The sequence below is a fragment of the Oncorhynchus kisutch genome, linkage group LG12, assembly GCF_002021735.2.
Source record: "Oncorhynchus kisutch isolate 150728-3 linkage group LG12, Okis_V2, whole genome shotgun sequence".
Lineage (NCBI taxonomy): Eukaryota > Metazoa > Chordata > Actinopteri > Salmoniformes > Salmonidae > Oncorhynchus > Oncorhynchus kisutch.
The window spans coordinates 12051135-12059431 of NC_034185.2; the positions used below are offsets into that span (position 1 = coordinate 12051135).

The following is an 8297-nucleotide window of genomic DNA, read 5'->3' on the forward strand; positions in this document are numbered from 1 at the left end:
GAAAATAAATTGTAGATGTTCACAAGTCTGGTTCATCCTTGGGAACAATTTCCAAACGCCTGAAGGTACCACGTAACTGTCATACCACTCAGGAAGGAGAAGCGTTCCATCTCCTAGAGATGAATGTACTTTGGTGCGAAAAGTGCAAATCAATCCCAGAACAGTAGCAAACGACCTTGTGAAGATGCTGGAGGAAACAGGTACAAAAGTATCTATATCCACAGTAAAACGAGTCCTATATCAACATAACCTGAAAGGCCGCTCAGCATGGAAGAAGCCACTACTCCAAAACCGCCATAAAAAAGCCAGACTATGGGTTGAAACTGCACATGGGGACAAAGAACGTACTTTCTGGAGAAATGTCCTCTGGTCTGATGAAACATAAATAGAACTGTTTGGCCATAATGACCATTGTTATATTTGGAGGAAAAGGGGGGGTGGCTTGCAAGCCGAAGAACACCATCCCAACACGTGAAGCATGGGGGTGGCAGCATCATGTTGTGGGGGTGCTTTGCTGCAGGAGGGACTGGTGCACTCCAAATTGACAATGACCCCAAGCATACTTCCAAAGTGGTGAGTCAAAATGGCTTAAGGACAATAAAGTCAAGGTATTGGAGTGGTCATTACAAAGCCCTGACCTCAATCTTATAGAAAATGTGTGGGCAGAACTGCAAAAGTGTGTGCGAGCAAGGAGGCCTACAAACCTGACTCAGTTACACCAGCTCTGTCAGGAGGAATGGGCCAAAATTCACCCAACTTATTGTGGGAAGCTTGTGGAAGGCTACTCAAAATGTTTGACCAATGTTAAACAATATAAAGGCAATGCTACCAAATACTAATTGAGTGTATGTAACCTTCTGACCCACTGAGAATGTGATGAAAGAAACAAAAGCTGAAATAAATAATTCACTCTATTATTCTGACATTTCAGATTCTTATAATAACGTGGTGATCCTAACTGACCTAAGATAGGGAATGTTTACGAGGATTAAATGTCAGAAATGGTGAAAAACATATTTTAAATGTATTTGGCTAAGGTGTATGTAAACTTCCAACTTCAACTGTATATACCCACACACGAGACTATATACACACTCAGTAGACTATATATACACCATACACACACTCACTAGACTATACATACACACCATATACACACTCACTAGACCATATACAGTTGAAGTCGGAAGTTTACATAGACCTTAGCCAAGTACATTTATACTCAGGTTCCATGGTGTTTATACTTTCGTACTATTGTTTGTACAGATGAATGTGGTACCTTCAGGTGTTTGGAAATTGCTCCCAAGAATGAACCAGACTTGTGGAGGTCTACAATTTATTTGCTGATGTCTTGGCTGATTTCTTTTGATTTTCCCATGATGTCAAGCAAAGAGGCACTGAGTTTGAAGGTAGGCCTTGAAATACATCCACAGGTACACCTCCAATTGACTCAAGAGGTCAATTAGCCTATCAGAAGCTTCTAAAGCTATGACATCATTTTATGGAATTTTCCAAGCTGTTTAATGGCACAGTCAACTTAGTGTATGTAAACTTCTGACCCACTGGAATTGTGATACAGTGAATTATAAGTGAAATAATCTGTCAACAATTGTTGGAAAAATTACTTGTGCCATGTACAAAGTAGATGTCCTACCCAACTTGCCAAAACTATAGTTTGTTAACAAGAAATTTGTGGAGTGGTTTAAAAACAAGTTTTAATGACTCCAACCTAAGTGTATGTAAACTTCCGACTTCAACTGTATATAGTCTAGTGAGTGTGTATATGGTGTGTATGTATCGTCTAGTGGGTGTGTACAGTATATGGTGTGTATATATGTAGTCTAGTGAGTGTGTATATGGTGTGTCTATATATAGTCTAGTGAGTGTGTATATGGTCTGTGTATATATAGTCTAGTAAGTGTGTATATATAATCCAGTGGGTGTATGTAGGATCAGTGCAAGATAGAGCCAGTGCAGATAGTTTCTGGTACCATTAATTGACTATTTAGCAATCTGGCTATTTAGCAGTCTTATGGCTTGGGGGTGGAACCTGTTTCTGAGCCTGTTGGTCCACTCTGGTACCATTTGCCGGATGGTAGCAGAGTGAACCGTCTATGTGGCACATTACACACACAAAGAGCTTGAAAGGGCTGCTCTCCTACACAGTGCAGGCTCAGGCTTGTCTTTGAGAGCCGGGTGCGTTCCTGCCTTCAGGCCCTGAAGCATATAGCTGCTTTAAGCCTCTCTCTATGGCTGGTGACTCATCCAACACGCCACAGCTGAATTAGTGTTCGTGTGGAGTCACCCAGCTTGGGACAACTCCCCTTGGTAACGGATGGACGGTCACGGTTACAGATCCATGCCAGAGAGGTTAGAAAGGGAGATTTTACGGTCCTTAATACGGTTATTACTACCTAACTGAACAATAAATATTGACCAATATGTTTTTGTATGAGTGAGGAAGAAAGAGCTGTAGGATTTTCAAACTAAATTTACCTTTAATGAGAAGCATAGAATGAGAATTGTGAACAGGACGGAGTGAGTGAGTGAGTGAGTGAGTGAGTGAGTATATGAGTGAGTGAATTGTACCAATTGGTACACTCCGATTTACCACCCCAAGATATTCCTGAACAATGTATATTTGCGCCCCTACTGGATGGAAACTACAAGTGTAATGGCTGTGCTCAATGCAATGGCACTTATAAATGTAGATCCTTCAAACACCCACAAACAGGCAAATCGATCCCAATCAAAGGTGTTATTACGTGCTCCACTAAGGCAGTTATTTATCTTATAACTTGTCCTTGTGGTAAAAATTATGTAGGTAAAACAAAGCGCGAATTAAAAGTACGTATCTCAGAGCATCTTAGCACCATTAGGTGTAAAAACTTTACTTATCCAGTTGTGGCCCACTTCTTGGAGGCAGGCCACTTGATTTCGTCTCTGCGTTATATTGGCGTCGAACATGTCACCCTACCTAGGAGAGGGGGTGACCTTGATAATTTATTGTTAAAACGAGAGGCTGCCTGGATCTTTAACTTAAAGACCTTTGCTCCCTTCAGTCTCAACGTAGACTTTGATCTGAAGCCATTCTTGTGATTATTGTGACTTTGCCATTGTAATTGTTTGTAAGCTTGTGCAGTCAAATTAATTAATCCATTTGTTGTTTGTATGCTCTTCTTTGTATGACATTTTAGTATTTGATAATTAACCAATGATATTAGGCCACTCTTGGCCATGATTACAGACACCTGTGTCTTTTGACACTACATAAACGAGTCATCCCGCAGTGTTTGTGATTATACCCTGATGAACACAGCTTGGCTGTCGAAACATTTGGTAATAAAATTTTTGCATCTGAGCTCCTAGAGTGTGTGGCTCTCTTTTATATTCATGAATCACAGATAAGCCAGGTCCTTGGGATGACAATCAGTCACTCTTGTAAGCTACCACAGGGAAAGTCCAGACAGTGTAGTCACATGATTACTGTTAAGTTACAGTATGACCAGTTAGGGATACTTTAAAAGGTCAAAGTGCCGGCCCGGGCACCTTCAGTGGCCCACAAACAGCAACATCTTCCTGGTTCACTGCCATATATAATGAGAAGTGCGAATGAACTCAGTGTACTTAATATATGCAAAGAAAATCAACAGGCACAGAGCCAAATCCAAGTCCAAACTATTTCCGATGTAAAATGAAAATGAGTATTTCTTATAGGACAAGTTGGAGATTGAGTACCTCACACTCCACTTCAGACAGTCTTCTTCTGTTTGGTGACTAATTAACATGACAGATGTCTCAACAACACCTGGTTGTCATTAGCGGCTGTGACACATTGAAGTCATGCAGGTGTAGGATAGGAGAGGGAGCTGTGACTCACAAAGACAACTTTCTGCACAGTACAGTGATAGGAGGAATGCCTGTCTTCAAGGGTTTCAGTGTTTGCTGGTTTCATTTCTAACCTTTTAGGATGGAAAAAGCTCTAAACCAGGAACAACAGGGTAGAACATAAAATGGAAACTGTTTAACACTCCTTTTAACTCCTATTTTTCCCTTTAGGTTCTCTATCATTCTGAAAAAATGAGAGCAAACTTGCACTGCAGGAAAACATAGTAAATTCTGCTGACAAACGATATGTCTATCTTGAAAGGACAGACAACAAAGCACGGTCACGGTCAGTGGGCCTTAAAAACTAACATCAAGCTCCTCTGTTACAGGCCTACTGGTAAAAATTCTGTATGTAAAACAGCAAGAGAAGGATGAGTCCAGGCAAGTGCAGAGTCGTTGGCTGATTAAGAGTGAGAGAAGTGGTTGGCTGACTCAGAGGAAGAAGCAGAGCCAGACATGGTATCGGTGAACAAACTGACTACCCACAAAGCATGAGCAATAGCTGGTCCGACAGCTGCATTAAACCATTTCTAATTCAATTATGCCAAGCAGAGCTGCTCTACATTGAAAAGCCATGAAATACAAATACTGTACATTTCAATGATTAATATTACAAATGAAGGCTAATGAGTAATATGCTAGCCAGACCAACTTCCTTTTTCGGCAGTCTATCTGCACTTTATCCAAATTCTCATCATTTTATCTTTATACCAATGGCACATAAAAAAAATAAAAAATAAATAAACTTACCACAGTTGAACTACTGTGCTTCGGACACCAATACTCCAACTCTGAATTGAATTGCTTTTCATTCTACCAACTTAGTTTGCCCTTGGACTGGACAAGTGTGTGACTTTTCTCAGTGGAGGCACTAGGTAGGGTAGAGGGAGGGAAAGGACCATCTGTACCGTCAAGACACCAATCCATGAGCGACCAAGCGGGTTCCTCCTCTCTCTCTAGCAATATTCTGATTATGGAGGATTTTACTTGCAAACTAGCCGCCACTCCTCTCCTATCAAATATTAACTTCACCGTGGGATAAGCTTGTACGCCTCACCACCTGTCCAGGCAGGCAGGCAGACAGACGTCCTTGGGAGAGAGAGAGATTTCCTTGAGCCTCTGGCCTAAAGGCAGAGAGTTCTAGTGTTATTATTCACAGTTAAAGAGCTAGTTCCATCTCATGGTCATTAGTCCACTTGCGATACAGTGGTATTCATATACAGGACAGTGGTATTTGTTAACAGGTACCCCATTTTTCTGCCAGAAATCTAATGACACAAACTGAATAAAAAAAAGTGGTCAATTTCCATTTTTACATCAACAAATAAGTGAATTGTTTTGTTTTCTCTTATCAAAATGAAAATAAACCAATTAATACATTTACATCTTTCAAATTATCTAAAAAAAAATTGTATATTGTCCCCCCCCTCAAATTATTACATTCTTTTTTTAAATAAATAAATATATATATATTGGCAGCCCCACTGCAGTTTCCCCACGATCCCCGACTTAATACAATCTCAAACAGCCTGGTCTCAGACTAGACTTAACATAAACGTAAATTAGTATTTGTTACACTTGGTAGGGTTACATAAGACAGAAACTAAACATAGGGTTGTTGGTCAGGGTGGATGGATGGGCATATTATGCAAATGTCTAGCAACCGAAAGGTTTAGCTAATTAGCAACTGCTTCTTAGCTACTTCGCCACTACTTTGCATGTTAGCTAACCTTTCCCCTAACCTTCACCCCTAGCATAAGTAACATTCGCCACCTAGCTAACATAAACTCAGCAAAAAAAGAAGGACCGTCATTGAAAGATAATTCATAAAAATCCAAATAACTTCACAGATCTTCACTGTAAAGGGTTTAAAAACTGTTTCCCATGCTTGTTCAATGAACGATAAACAATTAACGGTTGTAAAGACACGAACAGCTTACAGACGGTAGGCATTTAAGGTCACAGTTATGAAAACTTAGGACACTAAAGAGGCCTTTCTACTGTTTCTGAAAAACACCAAAAGAAAGATGCCCATGGTCCCTCCTCTGCGTGAATGTGTTTTAGGCATGCTGCAAGAAGGCATGGGGACTGCAGATGTGGCCAGGGCAATAAATTGCAATGTTCATACTGTGAGACGCCTAAGACAGCGCTACAGGGAGACAGGACGGACAGCTGATCGTCCTCGCAGTGGCAGACCCCGTATAACAACACCTGCACAGGGTCAGTACATCCGAACATCACACCTGCGGGACAGGCACAGGATGGCAACAACAACTGCCCAAGTTACACCAGGAACACACAATCCCTCCATCAGTGCTCAGACTGTCCGGCTGAGAGAGCCTGGACTGAGGGCTTGTAGGCCTGTAGTAAAGGCAGGTCCTCACCAGACATCACCGGCAACAACATCGCCTATGGGCACAAACCCACCGTTGCTGGACCAGACAGGACTGGCAAAAAGTGCTCTTCACTGAAGAGTAGCGGTTTTGTCTCACCATGGTCGGATTCGCGTTTATCTGTCGAAGGAATGAGCGCTACACCGAGGCCTGTACTCTGGAGCGGGACTGATTTGGAGGTGGAGGGTCCGTCATGGTCTGGGGCGGTGCGTCACAGCATTATCGGACTGAGCTTGGTGTCATTGCAGGCAATCTCAACACTGTGCATTACAGGGAAGATATCCTCCTCCCTCATGTGGTACCCTTCCTGCAGGCTCATCCTGACATGACCCTCCAGCATGACAATGCCACCAGCCATACTGCTCGTTCTGTGCGTGACTTCCTGCAAGACAGGAATGCCAGTGTTCTGCCATGGCCAGCGAGGAGCCCGGATCTCAATCCCATTGAGCACGTCTGGGACCTGTTGGATCGGAGGGTGAGGGCTAGGGCCATTCCCCCCCAGAAATGTCCGGGAACTTACAGGCGCCTTGGTGGAAGAGTGGGGTAACATCTCACAGCAAGAAGTGGCAAATCTGGTGCAGTCCATGAGGAGATGCACTGCAGTACTTAATGCAGCTGGTGGCCACACCAGAACCCGACTGTTACTTTTGATCCCCCCCTTTGTTCAGGGACACACTATTCCATTTCTGTTAGTCACATGTCTGTGGAACTTGTTCAGTTTATGTCCGTTGTTGAATCTGATGATCATACAAATATTTACACGTTAAGTTTGCTGGAAATGAACGCAGTTGACAGTGAGTTTTTTTTTTTTGCCGAGTTTGTTTTGCACACACAAATTGTAATTAATAACATATAAAGAAATGGATGGACATCCACAAATGAATAGATACAGTGCCTTCAGAAAGTATTCACACCCCTGCACTTTTTCCACATTTTGTTACAAAGTGGGATTAAAATTGTATTAGTCATTTGTTAGTGATCTACACAAAATACTCTGTTAAAGTGGAAGAAAAATTCAAACATTTGTTAAAAATGTATTTAAAGTAAAACACTAATATCTTGATGAGAAGTATTCAACCCCGAGTCAATATGTTAGTCACCTTTGGCAGTGATTACAGCGGTGAGTCTTTCTGGGAAAGTCTCTAAGAGCTTTCCACACCTGGATTGCGCAACACTTGCCAATTACTCTTCCAAAATTCTTCAAGTTCTGTCAAATTGGTTGTTGATCATTGCTAGACAACCATTTTCAGGTCTTGCCATAGATGTTCAAGTAGATGTAAGTAAAAAAATAATTCAGCCACATTCAATGTTCTTGGTAATTAACTTGTGTGGAGTTGGCCTTGTGTTTTAGGTTATTGTTCTGCTGAAAGGTGAAGTCATCTCCCAGTGTCTGGTGGAAAGTAGACAACCCGGTTTTCCTCGAGGAATTTGCTTGTGCTTAGCTCCATTCCAATTATTTTTTAACCTTTTGTTTTGTCCTAGCACTACACAGCAGATTCAAATAAACGAATCAAGCTTTTGATATGAAATCAGCTGTGTAGTATTAGGGCAAAAAAAACAAATATGCAACCCTTGGGGTCACGAGGACTGAGATTGGAAAAATGCTTTAACAATTACACGCATACCCATAACATGATGCAGCCACCACTATGGTTAAAAATATGGAGTGGTATTCCGTAATGTGTTGTATTGGTTATACCCCCAAAACAGGACACTTTGTATTCAGGACAGTTGAATTGCTTCACATTTTTTTTGCAGTATTACTTTAGTGCCTTGTTGCAAACAGGATGCATATTTTGAAATATGTGTATTCTTTACAGGCTTCTTTTCACTCAGTCAATTAGGTTAGTATTGTGGAGTAACTACAATGTTGATAATCCATCCTCAGTTATCACAGCCATTAAGCTACGTAACTTTTTATTTTATTTTTTAAATCACCATTGCCCTCATGGTGAAATCTGAGTGGTTTCCTTCCTCTTCGGCAACAGTTAGGAAAGACGCCTGTATGTCTTCAGT

The 8297-nt window shown here is 41.4% G+C and overlaps 1 protein-coding gene across 1 annotated transcript in view; it reads right to left on the reverse strand.

Annotated features, from left to right (window-relative positions):
- Window positions 1–4832, reverse strand: part of LOC109900524 (serine/threonine-protein kinase PAK 6) — a 40304-nt gene extending 35472 nt beyond the window's left edge. Inside the window, exon 1 of the mRNA XM_020496181.2 lies at window positions 4639–4832. The gene's annotated coding sequence lies outside the window, so the exon portion shown is untranslated. The remainder of the gene's footprint in view (window positions 1–4638) is intronic.
- Between the last annotated feature and the right edge of the window lie 3465 nt (window positions 4833–8297).